Here is a 16,658-nt window from a genome sequence, read left to right on the forward strand (position 1 = left end):
AGAGCCCAGGACAGGACGACCGGACGAGAGTACGACACCCGTAGATAAGAACAGTGGCCTGGACTGTAGGTGCCGGCACACTGTGCCAAGGGCGGCCGTGGAAACCCCCTTGATGGATGGGGAAACTGAGGCCTAGACAAGAGATCCCCCCACCCTGGGATGTGCCTCCCACCCCATCCAAGCACCGGCCCTGCTGGGTGTCAGCTGTCCTGGAACACTTTCCCTGTCGGACCTGGCCCGGCGCATGCATTTCCGCAGCCATCTCTCCATCTGGCAGCTTTATTAACCTGATTCGACTGATCGAGTGATTGACGTGCTTGCTTACGGGCTACTCCTGCTCCTCGAGGGACCCTGACTAGGAGCCCCCCACCTCCATCTCCATCAGCCCAGGAGGACAGGGGACACCAGGATCTTCTCACAGGCCCATCACACACACAAACAATTACTCACAATTAAACACTTGTGGTGATTGGGTCCATTTGAGTGGACCTTTCCAGAAGATGATGTGTCAACATCTAACAAAAAATTAAAACCCAAACTGAAAATGCGAGCTTGGCGAAGACAAGAACTTCTATCTGCCCCCTTCCTCCCTGGGTCCCGAGCCCCTTAAAACCATGCCAAGCACACAGTAGGTACTCAATAAATAGTAAATGAATTCCCCTGGCCTGTGTACTGCTAGAAATGTACCCCATCCCATGGAGGCATGCACAGTGGGGCAATATTTACATAAGAGTATGTTCCTAGAGGCATTCATTGTTCCAGCAAAAATCTGGAAACAGCCTAAAAGCCAGGGATAAGATGCTCTTGAAATCAGTTACAGAGTGCCGGCAGCTCCGAGCACTACACAGCTGTTCCAAAGGCGAGTGCCGCCCAGGCAGCGGCACTGAATATTCCCAAGAGGTATTCAGTGCAAAGGCTAGTTGCCCCAAAGGGGCCAGCAACTTACGTCCGCACAAAAACCTGCACAGGGGTGTTGACGGCAGCTTTATTCCTAACTGCCCAAACCCGGAAGTAACCGAGATGTCCTCTACTAGGTGGACGGATCGTCCAGAAGATGCAATGTTACTCCACACTAAGAAGAAAGCTAACAAGCCATGCATAGAAAGACACGCAGGAACCTTAAATGCACATGACCGAGAGGAAGAAGCCAGTCTGAAAGGGCTACACACTGTGATTCCAACTCTGGGACATTCTAGACAAGGCAGGACTCTGGAGATGAGAGTAGGATCCGTGATGCGGGCATTGGGGGAAGAGGGATGGATGGGCGGGGCCCAGAGGGTTTTTAGGGCTACAAAACCATTCTGTATGACGCTGTAATGCTGGATGAACAGTATTATGTCATGAGAGCCCATAGAACTTACAACACAAAGGGTGAGCCTTAATGGAAGTTATGGACCTTAATGTGCCCTAACAAGGGACCTCAGACTGAGTGGCTTAAACAACAGAAATGATTCCCTCCCAGCTCTGGAGGCCAGAAGTCCAAGCTCAGGGCATGGGCAGGGCTGGTTCCTTCTGAGGGCTTGGGGGAGCATCTGTTCCAGACCTCTCTCCTGTTTCTGGGGATCACTGGTGATCCTTGGCGACCTTGGCTTATAGAAGCACCACCCCGATCTCGGCCTTCATGTTCACATGGCCTTTTCCCTGTGTGTGTGCTTCTGTGTCCAGATGTTCCCTTCTTATAAGGACACCAGGCACGTTGGATTATGACCTACCCCAATGCCTATCTCAACTTGATCTGCAAAGACCCGATTACTAAATAAGGTCACATTCACAGGTGAACTTCAGTGTCTTTTGCAAGGGACAAAATTCAACCGATAACAATCACTTGTAATGTATTAAGGTCAGTTCATTAATTGTAGCTCGTGTACCACACCGATGGTAATAATAGAGGACGGTGTGTGTGTGTGTGTGTGTGTGTGTGTGTGTGTGTGTGTGTGGTGGGGGTGTATATAGGAATTTCCTACACAGTGTTCACTTTTCCTGTGAAACTGAAACTATTCTAAAAAGCAGAGTCTATTATTAAAAAAAAAAAAAGCTAGGTACTAAACAGTGAGAACGATGCTCAAATTTGAGCAAAGCAACGGGGGCACATCTTTGTGTGGGGCTCGTACAGATACAGGACACTGAGGCTGCCAAGCTCGCCCTCCTCCTGCCACCAAGCCTTTGCATATGCTGTTCCCACTTCACTTAATTAACTCCTGCTCTCCTTACAGCTCTCAAGGCAAATGGGCTCTTCTTGGGGAGCCCTCAGGCTGCCTGTCCAGCCCCCAGTCCCCCTTTCAGCCCCGCTTAGTCTGGGTCATGCTTTAAGGTCTGTCATCCACAGACTGAACTCCCCTGCTCCCCCTGCCAGTCCTGGCGCACAGTAGGTGCGGTAAAGATCCTTTGAGCGATTATAAGATTAAAATAAATGGAGACTCCACAGCCTCTTGTAGCAGGAACTCAGCAAATGGGATCACTGTTTGAAGGGTTATTAGCAGCCATCAGGAACCCCCCCCCCATGAACCCTCGCAAGCCCGAGGAGGGGGGGACAGAGGCCCCTTTAAGGGTCCACCGCCACCTGGCACCCACCCACCTGATGAGACTCAAGCAGCCCATTAAGCGATTTTTTTCCTCCACTTACAGCTAGCGGCATCGACAGGGATACTCAATATCTGAGGGGCCGCTGGCCTTGGAAGAGAGATTGCAGCCACCTCGATAAAACATTCCCTCTTGTCAGCGCCTCCCCCGCCCAGCCGAAGCTGCGTGTCTGATCCCCTCCCCTAATGAGCTCCGTTCTCTCCCCTCCGGGAGGATGAGATGCTGCCCCCTCCCAGGCTTTCAAGCTCAGCTCAAGGGTTGAGGGTGGTGGTGGAAGGAGAACCATTCCTATTTCCCATCTGTCCAGATTCTGGTGGGGTCACCTCCCCCAGGAAGTCCTCCAGGACCACCCGAGTCAGGCTCTGGATTCCTGCAGCCTTGCTTTGGGAGGTGGGAGGCTGGGGTACATAGAGGGACCGGGGACTGAGTGGGGTCACCCAGCAGTGTCCAGATGCCACCACTTTCAATTGTCCATTTGCTCAACAGAGAGGGAGGCAGAGCTGGGCTCTGGTACTCCCAGCCCTGTGGGGCTAACATGAGGGGCTGGGTAAGATGGGGTGGGGCGCCGGAGCTACAGAGCAGGGAGGGACCAGACAGGGTGCAGGGCTAGAGGGAGCCCCCTCAGGATGCGATGGCAGCAAACTGGAGGGCGGACAACCCGATGTGACTGGACTGGGCTTGTCCAGCCTGCCTGGGGAGGGGGGACATGGCCTCTGAACGCTGTGGCAGGGGAGGGAGCTCAGCTGGCCAGGTTGGGGGTGGGGAAGCCCTCTCCCCAGACTGAAGACCTCCGGTTCTAGCTTCAGCACCAAGAACAGCTCCCCAGTCCTCTCTCGATGGGAGGGGACCTCATTCGTCAGAACGCAGGACCTCTGAGAGACACCTCCCAGGACCTCCTTGGGTCTCAGTGTCCCCAGTAAGATGAGAAAAATGCCTCGCCCTTGTGGTGGGGGGGATGGGAGGCAGCAGAGTCAACGCCAGAGTGAATGAGTAAATAAATGATTCCAAAATTTCAAATCTGACTCAAACCCCTTGTTCAAAAACAGGGAAACTGAGACCTGAAGAGAGTGTGGCTCTGCCCCTCCTCCACAGCCATATTCCAGAATCTTCTCTCCGGGCCTAAGGGTGAATGGGAAGGGGGAGGCAGGGAGGGAAGAGGGTTGAGGGAACTGCCACCTCCCAAAACGAGCCCTGTTCATTGTCCAGACACTGATCCACTGCGCTGGGAGATGCCAAAGTCCCAAGGGCCAGCTCTGGTCTGGATCTCAGGAAGCCCCCAGGCTGATGGGGAGATGGGCGGGGGGCACTGGGTGGGCCAGAGTGCGAGCCCCAGTGTTCAGGAGTCCCTGGAGCAGGGAAGTGAGGGTGCTGGAGTCGGGCAGCTGGGGAAGGGCAGCGAAGGTTCTATCTGGGAGGGGTGGGGAAGTTGTATAGAGTGGGGGCATTGGGACTGGGCTCTGCAGGTAGAATAGGAGTTTCCTAGAGTGAGCAGAGGGACAAGCAGAAACACAGGTGAGAGATCATGGCTCATTTGGGGAGGGTTGGGAGGAACTCAGATGAGGAGGACGCCCCCCGCCCCAGAGGGGAGAATGGGGGTGAATTGAGGGACCCCCTGGGGCCTCGGCCGGGACTAGGAGAAGGTGGGGGCTGAGGAGGCCTGCTCAGAGGGGCCCAGGCACCCACTGCGGGGACCAAAGCCTCACCTTATCCCCACTAGCCAGACATCAAACCCAGCCTCCCCGTCTTTCAGGTTATTAATTTTTCAGAGAAGAAAATGCTTTTTGTATTTTTTCCAGGCAAAATATTGATAATGGTTTTAATGTGCCTTTCCTGCTTTTGTGTGTTGAGAGGACTTTTCCATCCTGGTTGCCGCAGAGGCTGCTATCCCCCCTACACACACATACACACACACCGCTGCAGCCCCCCATCAGCAGACCCGCGCTTGGCTGTGGAGGCCTGGGTGTCTGCAGAGATGGCTGGGAGTGGGGTGGGGGTGTTTTGATTGCTGCCGGGTGGGTTTTGATCGCAGCTCCCTACCCGCCTCAAGCCCCCCACCTCTGCCTGCACGAAGCCAGATGCCCACCCGCCCCAAGGTGGGTCGATGCGCCCTGCCAGGGGAGCTGGTGTTTCTAGCAGCTCCAGGCTGAGATACATCTTCGGGTTGTTTGCAATATGCCTGCCTTATTTTCATGACGATCAAGAAGCAGGAAGGTAGGGAGGCCCATTCATTTGTTCATCCATCCATCCATCTACCCATCCCTCGTTCACTCACTCACTTGTACGGCAGCCGGTTACTAGGCACGTACCATGCACCACGCAGGGCACTGGAGCCACAGCCACCACCAGGCGGCCCCTGACCCCTGCCCTTTTGGAGTTCACCGTCTGGTAGCAGAGAAGGGTACTAACCCAAAAATTCCAGGAAAAAAGATATCATTACAACTGTGACATGACCGCTGTGAGAGACACATAGGTGTGTGAGACTGTGAAACAGGGAGGGGTCAGGGACTTCCTTAGGGCCGTGACACCAGCTGAGCCCCGATGAGCCAGGAGGAGCGGCCTCTGGGAAGAGGGGCAGTGAGGTGCTCAGACCTCCTCCGAAGGGAGCAGCCTGTGTGGGACCCCAAGGCACCAGAACCGACTCTCAGTGGTTCTGAAACATAAGCAGGTTTCACAGTCCCATGGAAGGCTCCCTGATGCCCAGCCAGCCAGCCCCCCACCTCTGGGGCACTGATTCAACAGGGGATCCTCTCTCTGAAGGCCACCGCACCAGGGGAAGCACCAGTGATTGGTGAGATCCAGACAAGGGCCATACCTCCAGGTACAGGCAAAGGGGGAGCCCTGGGGCCAGACACCCTCAAGGCCCGGCTTACCGTCTGCATGCTCTGGGGCGGGCTCACTTCAACCTTCAGGTGTCAGCTTCCCTGTAGGGAAAACAAGCATGGTGAGCATCCCAATTTCCTGTGACAGGAGAAGGGACGAACCAAGATGACCCAGATCAAATACTTAGTGCAGAGCCTGGCACACGGTAGGTGCTCAATAAATGTGAGTGCCAATGATGATCAGGTGCATGACTGATTAAGGAACAGGAACCCTCCCCTGAGCTGATGCCCGATCAAAATGCAGAAAGCAAGAGCACGTCACACCATGTATTAGTTAGCTACTGCTGCATAACAAAGCATCGCAAATTTACCAGCTTGGAACAGCACACATCTACGATCTGTCAGGCTCTGTGGGTCAGGAGTCAGGGCACTGGGTCCTCTGCTCTGGTCCCACAGGCCACAGTCAAGGTATCAGCCAGGCTGAGTTCTTTTCTAGAGTTCAAGTTCCTTTTCCAAGCTCACGTGGATGTTGACAGAATTCAATCCTTGTGGTTGTAGGACTGAAGTCTGGGTTGCTTTATTTTTTCTGGCTTTCAGTAATGAGTGTGCCAGCTGTTTCCCAACACATGCTCCCCTCCAGGGACCCCTCACAATACGGTAGCACACCTCTTCAAGGCCAGCAGGAGAATCTCTGCTGGGATAGGGTCTTATATAACACAGTGTAATTATGGGTGGACACCCATCACCTTTGCCATATTCCACTGGTGGGACGCAAGCCCACACTCACGGGGAGGGGGTTACACAGGATGCAACACCTGTGGGTGCAGGTTCCGTGGCCATTAAAATTCTGCTGAGCACACCCTGCTCAGGCACACACTCACATGCACACGTCCAGGACCAGGCTTAGCAATGGCCACAAAAGTATGCATGGCCATAAGTATGAACATACCGGCAAGTGCTTCTCTTTTCGTATTGCCTGCTGGGGAGCTCAGAGCCAATACTGTGGCCCACCTGCTGGGTTTAGAACCACCTGCTGTGGGTTTTATGGACTAACTTCTCTTCCAGCTACAGCTTCTCTTGACCTCATTTCTAATTTATTTTCTCTGGCTGCCTTATCCCTCTGCAACCTCCTCCGTCGCAACTTTCTGGACCCAAAACAGGCTGATAAGGATAGCAGTTCCCATCTGCTCAGCAGATGAGCACTGTTCTAAGGGCTTGACATGAATTCTCTCATTTCATCCTCAGTAAAACCCCCTCTTGCAGATGAGGGAAATGTTGCACAGAGCGGGTGTGAGAACCAGCCCAGGGACACCAGCTAAGAAGTGGAATAGAGAATCTGGATGAGAAGCTGGGCTCAATTCCAGGAGATTGGGTTTGAGATCTTGGGCTATAGGCACCCATCACGGACCTTCAGTGAAAACACGTACAGAGACTGATCTGCAAAGCAACCTCGTAGAGGGTTGAACCAGCAGGAAGGCTGCCCAGCCGTCACCTCCTCCCCGCTCCTGAACCCACAGCTGGACGGTGGGGCTGCCCCAGCATCAATAATCTTCTGCAAACGCACCTCCACCCACACATCGATCTGTGGGCAGGACGGAAAGCGCTGCTTCAGGGAAACAGTTGATCCAGCGAGCAACGTGAAGCCCCTGCACCAGCCTGCTGGGGACCCCCCTCCAACCCCCGGAGAAAGGCCCGGCCCCATGCCCCTCCCAGAGCCCCCCCAAAGGGAAGATGAGGGGCCCAGGGCTGAGGCAGGATGCTTGCTCACACCATGTGTTTAGCTGTCCTCAGGGACTGCACAGGCCCCAGCCTACTGCTGAAGCACGCTTGAACGGACCTTCCGGGCAGGTGTCCGTCCCTACTGAGCGGTCCTGGCCTGAGCGGGGCGATGGGGACACCAGGGCACCCCAAATCCTGTTTGTGCCTTCAGGGGATGCCCAGGCCTGGGAGAGAGACAGCAGGGAAGAGGCAGGGCAGCGCACACTCTGGGTGGAGAGCAGATGGAGCGAGACACGACGGGATCACAGTGGGGCCTCTCAGGGTGTGGTCCTCAGACCCTCCAGTCCCCTCTTCCAGAGCTGCCTCCGTGCAGCTTTGTGCAGCCCCGGGTTCCAAACACAGGCCTGAGTATGCATCCAGCCACCTTCATTAGAACAAAGGCCCTGCACTTCCCTTGAATCAATTCACAGTAACTCAACGTGATCCCCATTTTACAGATGGGGAAACCAAGGCACAACGAATTGGGTGTGTTACCCAGAGTCCACCAGCGGGGGCCTGAGCTCACACCCCAAGTCTGTGATTGTCAAGGTAGCGGGGGAGCTGGGGCCTCAGTCTCCTCACTCATAAAAGGGGGGTGACCACCCTGGCCTTGCCCACCTGCTGGGATCGGGGGCAGGAGGTGAGCTGAGGCCCACAGCTCAATGGTGCTCAAGGATGCTGAAACCAGGGCCCTAGCCCTGCCCCTGCCCAGTCATTTCTGCCCCATTCAGAGAAACTGGGGGAAAAAATAGCCCTGGGAAGGTACAAGAAACAGAAAATCAGGGGCTTCGTACAGAGGCAGACTGGGAATTCCAGAACCAACACACAAAACGAGGGCTGGCTAACCAGAGGCGCCTGAATCCACCACCAGGTGCCTGGCGCCGCCGCCCTGGAACCTCCTGTGAAGTGTGGCCGGGGTCCTGTGGGGCCTGCAGGGGAAAGGAGGAGCCTCCCTCGCCTCTGCCCGCCCCTCGCCCTTCTCTCCTGCCGCTTCCCGGGATCAATGTGCAGATCAATGCCAGGCTCTGTCCTCTTGGCCCTGCCTCGGGGGCCCTCTGACCCCCACCCGGTTCGCTCTCCCTCAGACACAGCTCGGTGGCCGCACCCGCACAAGCATTTCCTGGGCATCACCCAGGTGCCCTCGGGTTTGCGCCGTGTATGTGTTGTGTCCGTTCCACAGATGAGTACGTCGGGGCGCTGAGAGGGTCCGTGAGGTGGGTAAGGGAGAACTGGGGTTCACATGCAGAACTCACCCTTGACTTTGGGGGGGTGAAGCCCTGGTACCAAGGACCCTGAGCCAAAGAGGCACCCACAGGGGATTGGCGCCCCTGGGGGTCAGTGGCTCCCCGGAGCAGCCAGCACAAGCCTCAATCTTCCTATCTGTGAAATGGGCCGCCCCTCAGAGGGGTCGAATCAGCCATGGCGGCACTTAGCTGGCTTGACATGGGTCGTCCCCCTGCACCCTGTCCCCCACTATGCTTCTGGGACCTTCAGAGGGCTTTTCCCGGGCAGCCAAGAGCTGCTCAGCACTCTGGGAGGCAGGAGCCTGGGTTCCGCCTCAGTTTCCTCACCCAGAAAACAAGCAAGGGGTCGATCAGATGACCCTCGGCCCTCCCCAACCCCTCCCCCTCCTGCCACTGCTATGGTCTTGGGGACCCCCAGCCCCCCAGGTCTAGCAGCCCACACGGGGACCCTCCTGATGGGAGCACATCCCTGATTTCTCGCTCCACCAGGGCCCTTGCCCTCCCGCCTACCTTCCCTCTATGTGGAGGGCAGGCGAGGAGGGGGCTGGAGGGTCTCTCCCTCCAGGTTCCCCTGGGAGACACAGCCAGTGGGAGCCTGGCTTCTTCCCTCCCGATGCACAGGGAGTTCGAGGTCGATAATAATAGAAATGTTATGTTGTGCATGCGTGCATGTGCGTGTGTGTGTGTGTGTGTGTGTGTGTGTGTGTGTGTGTGTGTGTGTGTATCTTAAGTAAAGAGGAGGAAGCTGGGTCCCTACCCAGCCAAAGTAAGGGATTTATTACAGAGGCAATTACACAGGGAGCCGGCAGGGACTGCTGGGGGCCAGGGTGCTTGTTAAGGAAGTGGGTTAACCAGCAGTTACAGCTGTTAGCAGCGGAGGGGAGGGGAGTGGAGAGAGGGAAGGAGGGGGAAGGGGAGGAGAGAAGTGGGGGAGGGAAGGAGGGGGAGGAATAGCTGGAGAAGGTGGGGGGAAGGGGAGGGATGGGGAGGGAAGAGGGAGGCATCAAGACCCCCCTCTCCTTCCTGGCAGACCCTCTCAGTCCCTCCGTGTTGGGGTGTCTGGGCCAGGCTCTGCTCTCCCCACTCCCGGGGCTCCCCAGAAGTCAAGCTGGAGAGAGTTCGAGCGGGACTGCAGCGGCCTTTTCTGGAGGAGCCCAGTTGACCCTACCTTTCCCCAGTTCCTTTAATGATTATCTGGCTGGGTGGGAGTCATGGGGGAGGAGGCAGGAGCCCCTCCAAACTTTAGCCCCCATGGCTCGGCTGCTGGTTCACAGGCCCTGAATAGGGGACGCCCTGAAAGTGCAGGCTGGAGTGTCCCTCTCAGTCTCCTCGTCATCACCCCTCCCCCGAGTCCCTGGGACTGTCCAAAGCGCTGGGTTGAAGGGAGGGACCGCAGGCAGGGATATTCTGTGTAGCTGGACCCCGTGCCCCACAGATTCGGCTGGGACTTCAGCGTTGCCGCCAAGACCAACTCTATCCCCAGCTGGACACACCGGTGTGTCCACAACACATGCAAACTGGGCGCACACTGGGACTCAGGCCTGGGGTCGGTCGGCTCACCGGTTGGGGGTCTGGGGCAAATCCCTGAACCTCCCAGGGCCTCAGTTTCCTCATCTGAAAAATGGGGATGATTAGCGTTGCTCCCCCAGAGTCTCACCTCCCCAAGCGCACAGCAAGCATTGCTGGGGTGGGGGGAGGGCAGGCAGGTAGAACCGGGTTCTGCTGGGCGCGTGACCCGCCAGGGTTCGGGGAACCCCCTCATGTACACACCTGGGGAGGGAGGAAGAAGGCGGCAGCTGATAGAAGGAAGGAGAAAACTGTTTCCTTCCCGCACACCTCGGTGACTCACCTGCTGGGCTCAGGAACAAACACCTCTCCCTCCCCCACTGTCACCGCCCTGGGGGGAGGGGGAGGCATTCAGCCCCCACCACATCCATGAGGATGTTTCTTTGTACAGACTGGGGCTGGAAGGAGTTGTTCTAGAGGCCACTGGGACCCCCTCCTGCTGGCATCCCAGCCCAGGAGAGAAAGCCCAGCCCCACTTAGCCTGGCGTTCAAGGCCTGGCTTTGACACCCACCCCCTCCTGTCAGGTCCCAGTTTTATCTCATTGACTCATTTAACAAATATTTCCTTGATGAAGGCCTGTGAGCTAACGCCAGCCTCCTGCCCCTGCTCCATTCTCTTCTGCCCCAAGTTAGAAGGGGTCTTTTCATCCGTGGACTCGCCTACCTGACTCAGACTCCTGCACGTTGTACAAAACCCAGCCTCGAGGTCCTCCCCTCCAGGAAGTTTGCTCCCTCCCCCCAGTCCTGCCCTCAGGGGCAAGAGTGTCTGTAATCTTTGTCTCCTCCTCCCCAAGTAGAGGAGCTACACCTGGAGGGCGGGGGCTGCAGCCTCAGCTCCGGGGTGGGGACTGCGCAGAGGGGTTTGTTAAATCAGGTGAACAGCCCAGATCCGTTCCTCCGTCCTTGACGTGTAGATTCTGCCTGGCGGGGCGCGCACCCCGGTCCCATTCTCAACTTCTCAGTGTCCCTCAGACAAGTCTCCTAGATCCCCTCAACCCCCAGGGGTGCAAGCAAAAGAGACAGACCTAGAGGGCAGCTAGGAGGTAGGGGGCGGGCAGCCTTGGGGATGGGGCCGGGAAGCCTCCTCTGCCTCCCCTCCCCCTTCCTGGCCCAGCGGAAAGGGCACGGGTGTGTTCAGATAAATGGCGCATTAATGGGGCGCCAGGCCAGGGCGAGGCTCCCCTGCCGGATGCCGCGGAGGGTAACCCACGGGGGCGGGGCGTCGGACCCTCCCCGAGTGGGGGGGGCAGACTCCTCCGTCCCCGCTGGGCCTCCGTCTCCGTATCGGAAAAGTGGGCGCTCTCCCAGGCCTGTGCTGCCCACCCCCGCCTCTGTCGTCTCGTCCGGGGCTCTGGGGATCCAGGGTAGGACCCTCCCGGGGGTCGAAGCTGGCGTGCTCGGGCTCAGCAGAGCCCGCGCTGCGACCCGGGCCAAGGTAGCTCCTGGAGGTACCCCAGGGTCAGCCCCGCTGCAGTCCGGCCGGGATCACCCGGCCTGGCGCCTCCCCGAACCCATCCACCGCGCCCCGTCCCACCCCCAGCTCCAGATCCGCGGGCCGCCTTTCTGCAAGGACGAAAGCGTAGTGGATTAAATATATATATTTACATCTTTACTTGTCAAAGGAGCGTCCCTTCCGGGAAGGGCAGAGGACGCTCAGGACCGCCCAGGGTGGGGGGACTCGCTTCACTGTCGGGCCGGAGCTTGGCCGCGGGGATGGCCCGGCCTCTCCGGAGCGGGCGCCAGAAGCGGGTTTCGTTGCGCCGGGGAAGTCAGCGGCCTGCGATGCCCGGGCCGCGCGGTCAGCGGAGCTGGGTAGTGGGGCATCCCCCTCTCCCATCCTCCGGGAGGCCGCAGCCCGCGCCCTGCCTGGCCTGGCCTCAATTTCCCCGACTGCACACCGCGGAACAAGGTCGAAGTTTCCTCACTTAGCAGGCGGCGGGGGGTGGGGGGGGTGGGGACGACGGGTTGTGATCACGAAGGAGCCGAGAGACCAGGGGTTCGGGCCTGAGGGGGGCGTCTTCGTGTCCCCAGCCCCTTTTGGCTGCGCCTCCAACTCGGCCTCTCCGTATTTACAAGGTCGGCGTCCTAGGCTCCAGGCCCCCAGCCCAGCTCCGGGACCTGCACGCGATCTCCGGCGCGCAGAGGGAGCGAAAGCAGGCGGAGCGGGCGGGAGGTGAGCGAGCAGATCTCCAGAGCCCTGGGGTCCCCTCGCCCCTGCGGGTCACTTTCCAGACCTGGCAGGAGGTGCGGGCCCAAGCTCCGCAATCCGGGCGCCCCGCGCTCCAGCCCGGGCTTGGCCGCGACCACCCACCCGGAGTCGTAGTGGTGGGGGTGGAATTCTCTCCGCTATCTGTGCCTGGAACTCCCGGGCCCGCGGAGGCCGAGCTGCTGGGGGAGAGGGACGAGGACGCGGGGCCCCAGGGAACCCCCTGCCGGCCGCGGGCTCCCGGTTCGGGTGCCCCGGCGCAAACAAGCTTGGTGTTTGCGGAGAGCGCGGCGGGAGGCTCGGCCCAGGAGCGATGAGGATTCGATGGAGCCGCGCGGCGTGGCGCGGGCAACGGAGCCAGGGCGGGCGCGGGGATCGATCGGGCGCAGCTGTCGCCGACACGCCCGCGGGAGCATCCACCCCGCGGGCCAGCGCGACCCGGCGCCCCGCGACCGCGGGCAGGAAGCTCGGACGTTCTGCCCGCCAGCTGCGAAACCCCAACGTCGTGGCGCCCCAGGTTCGGCGCTGGGATGTCCGCACACCCAACGTCCGAGACTGGAACCTTCGGGCGCCGCGAGGGCAGCCGGGCCGGGACCCCCGGCCGGGCAGGAAAAGTCTAGCGCCCTCCCCCCCACACCCCCAATCTAAATAAAGTCCTCCGACCCCGCCCGAACGAAGGCGCAGGAGTCTGGCGGAGCACGTGGGCCCAGCCAAGTGCGAGCCGGCCAGAAGTTGGGGCGTCTGCAGGTTTGGGGGACTGTACCTGGGGCTGACACGGATCTCGGGCTGGGCGGGACTGGAAGGGGGACATTAATCGTCACTATTTATTAAAACCTCGCTCTAAACAAAAAGGAAGGTGCGCAGCGGCTGGTGAGTTTCATTTCCGTGGGCGACAAATCGAATCACAGAATCAGCAGAGAACCGTGCAGGGGCCTAGCAGAGGCCCGGAAAGGGAAAACTTTGAGTATAACACCCCCCCACCCATATTTTTGGCTGCGATCTGGAGTCAAAACAACAAGGAATGTTGCCTGTCCAAGAAGAGAGGAGGTGGACGGTACTGATTCGAGTTGGGGCGGATTGGGGGTGTTGAACCGGAGGAGACGGCTGGGCCCCCCGGAGCGGGGAGGAGGCCCGAGCTCCAGCCAAGCCTCCCTGCCGCTTGCTGGACGCTGCAAGCCCCCGGGTAAGGGGGATGCGGTGTTGCACTTCCCGGCTTCTCCCAGGCCCGGCTGTGCACAGAGAGGGTGGGCATTGACAGAGGCAGCCCAGCGTGGGCCGAGGCACCCCCAGGCACAGACGCAGGCTCCAAGCGTCAAACTCCAATTTTCCTGGACGGGATACTGAGGCCAGAGAGCTTCCGCCACGTGGCCAAGGTCGGGGCAGGGGCGAGGATGCGTGTCGCCCTGCCCCCATCCAGCCCACCCTTCCCCCTGCCGCAATTTGCCTAATGACCCAAGATCGATCAGGGCCTGAGCCACCGGCCCGTCCGTGGTCAGCTCAATTCTATTTTACTAATTACTAAAAGGCCACTGGTGGGGGAAGCCGGTTCCGGAGCTCCAGGGGGGCTCTCCGCTCACTCTCTGGAGGGTGGCAAATTTTTGCTCAATCTCCCAGGGGGACCATAGCCTCTGCGGGAGCGGGATCCCTGTCCCTGTGGGTGTCTGAATGTCCAGCCTAAAAGGGGTGCAGGACTGCGCACACCTGGATGAGCCTGGTTCCCCCGCCTGGCATCCCCTGCCTAGTGGAGGTGCTCAGGGTGTCCTGAGGCAGCAGAGGGGAGGGGGCTCCTTCATCTCAAAGCTGCTGGTCTCCCTCTTTCAAAATGGACGCTTTCCCCGTTAGAAAAGGCACACATGCTTGTTATAAAAGTGAAAGTGAGAAGCTGGAGGAAATATTTATATAAAGATGGAGGTAAAAGGCTGCATGGCCCTGACCCCCACAGAGCACCCCTTGGTTGACTTTGGGAGCACTTCCTTCCACCTTAGCTTTCCCACCCATAGAGACCCCCCCCCCCCGCACCCGCCTGATCTGCGCTTGTTGGGCCTGGGATGCGATCATTTTATGAAGGCTGATTGATTTTTAGATCCCACGATTATTTTTAATTATCTGTGATTGTTGGCGAGTGAGATGGGGGGGCGGGGGGCTGGAGCCCCGCACAGCCAGAACCCAACCTCCCAGACTTGGAATCTCCATGGGGAGGGGGATATTCACTTGTCCAGACCTGCCCATCTCTGCCACCTCTGTTTTCCTACCTGGAATATGGGTGTACTGATCTATAACCTGAAATTGTATATAAGTCCTGAATTGAAAACGTCATGGACCTGGACCTGCGGGCAGTGTTGGCCCTTGGGAAGAATGCCGGAACAATCAGTGCTACAGTCTACCTTGGACAGGAGGCAGAAGCAAAGCAGCCGTGCAACTTCCCCTTGGGGCTCGGGGAAGAGTGTGTGTGCCTGGTACAGCGTAGGCAGCCGCTAAATGCTAAGTCCTGAGCACAAGGCACGAAGAGGGGTCCCTTGTAGCCCTATCCCACCCCAGGCCATTCTACTGTCCGATTCTCCAAAGCTGGGGGTCAGCTCATCCTGGTTCCCCAGCTCCCTCACACTCAGAGACCCCCACCTCCCTCTCCCGCTATGATGGAAAACACAGATGTGCCCCGGGCTCTCAGCTGGGGCAGGCAGGAAGGCACCCTCCTCCCCGTCAGAGAAGGGGAAACAGACACAGAAAGGGCCCTGGCACAGGGTCCAAGCCCAGTGGCAGTTCAGAGAATCAAACCTCCAGTGCGTAGCCGCGTCTACAGGGGCGGGAATCCTGTTGAAGGTGGTGAGGGAGGGGCTGCCCCAATGGTCTGCGGCGGGGGGGGGGGGCTAGCTCGCTGATGGGGTCTTCCCCTCCCTCTGCCCGCAGATTAGAGCCCTAGTCCTCCCCTCGAGGTGGGGGTTCCCGGGGTACCCTAGCAGAGGGCTTACTAGCTCTACCCTTCCCCTCCCCATTCTGGAAAAGGCAAAGGTTTCCCCCTGGGGCAGATGTACGGGGAAGGAAGAAGGGGTGGGGCCGGTTTGGCGAGTCCCTCCTCAGCCCACACTCTGGCCTTCAGATGGGGACACCCCTTGGGGCCTGGCTTGGCCACTCCAGACTCCCCTCCCTGATCTGCATCTTATTCCAATAGAGGGATCACCTTGGGGGGGTGTCTCTGAGTGTGGGAGGCCCCCTCATTTATCCCAGTTCCCAGAGATCCCTGGGCCTCACCTGTCTCCACGTGGTGAGGAAAAGGATCACCCTCGCTCCCCCCTAAAAGCGGGGCTTCCCTGGTGGCGCAGTGGTTGAGAGTCCGCCTGCCGATGCAGGGGGCGCGGGTTCGTGACCCGGTCCGGGAAGATCCCACATGCCACAGAGCGGCTGGGCCCATGAGCCATGGCCGCTGAGCCTGCGCGTCTGGAGCCTGTGCTCCGCAACGGGAGAGGCCACAACAGTGAGAGGCCCGTGTACTGCAAAAAAAAAAAAAAAAAAATAGGAGAAACCCCAGGGAGAGCGTGGAGCTGGACCGGGGCTTTGTGGGAAGCTGGGAGGATGTGCCTTCAGCCTGCCTGATCTGGAGGGGGAGAGGGGTTCTTCAAGAGTCACCCCCAAGCCACTCCCACGCTGGAGATGAAGGAAACTAGAAGGACCTGGAAGTGGGAGGTGCCTTGGGCACCCCTGAGGCCAGGCGCTCCATTATACAGCTGGGGAAACTGAGGCCCAGGTGCCCACACATGGGGGCAGATCCAGACACTTGGGAGGCACAGGCCGTGACCCAGCCTGAGGACCCCCTTTCAGCACACTCGCTCCAGAGAGACCTTTGTGGGGGGCTGTGACTCCCTACCTGTGCTGAGATAGAGGGAGGTGAGCGAGCAGAGGGACCACCTCCTGGGGGGGTCTGTGTGGGTCGGGGGGCGCACGATCACAGACCTCCACTCAGCCACGCTCCTGCGCACTCCCTAAAGATGGACTCATAGGTGCCAGGTAGGAAAGTAACCTTCACGACCCTCGGGAGAGACAGGGAATCAGAGACCCAGAGACAAGGTCCCCAGTCTCACCTCGGCAGTCTGTCCTCGACCCGCGCCCACTGTCCCCGGGTACGACCAGTCCCCAGGGGGCACGGCGGAGACAGAGGCAGGGGACCCCAGAAGCCCGGAGTCTGGCCCACTCCGGCCTGCCTGGCGCTGAAAGGGGCCGGGGCGGGCGGAGAGCAAGGCGGCGGGAGGTGGCGGCGAGGGGAGCCGGTGGGCGGGGGCACTGACGTCAGACCCGGGCCCGGGCGCCGGCGGCCGCTCCCCCGCCACATCCTGGTGGCCGCGCTCGCAGCCGGGCCGGGCCGTGCGCCGCTCAGCCGGGCAGCCTCGCGCGCAGCCACCGGGGAGCGGGCGGGGGCCATGCGTCGGCCTTGAGCGCGCCGGGCCGGCGCCAAGGAGCGCGCGCGGCGGGCGGGCGGCCGAGCCGGCGAGG

The sequence above is a fragment of the Tursiops truncatus genome, chromosome 3, assembly GCF_011762595.2.
Source record: "Tursiops truncatus isolate mTurTru1 chromosome 3, mTurTru1.mat.Y, whole genome shotgun sequence".
Lineage (NCBI taxonomy): Eukaryota > Metazoa > Chordata > Mammalia > Artiodactyla > Delphinidae > Tursiops > Tursiops truncatus.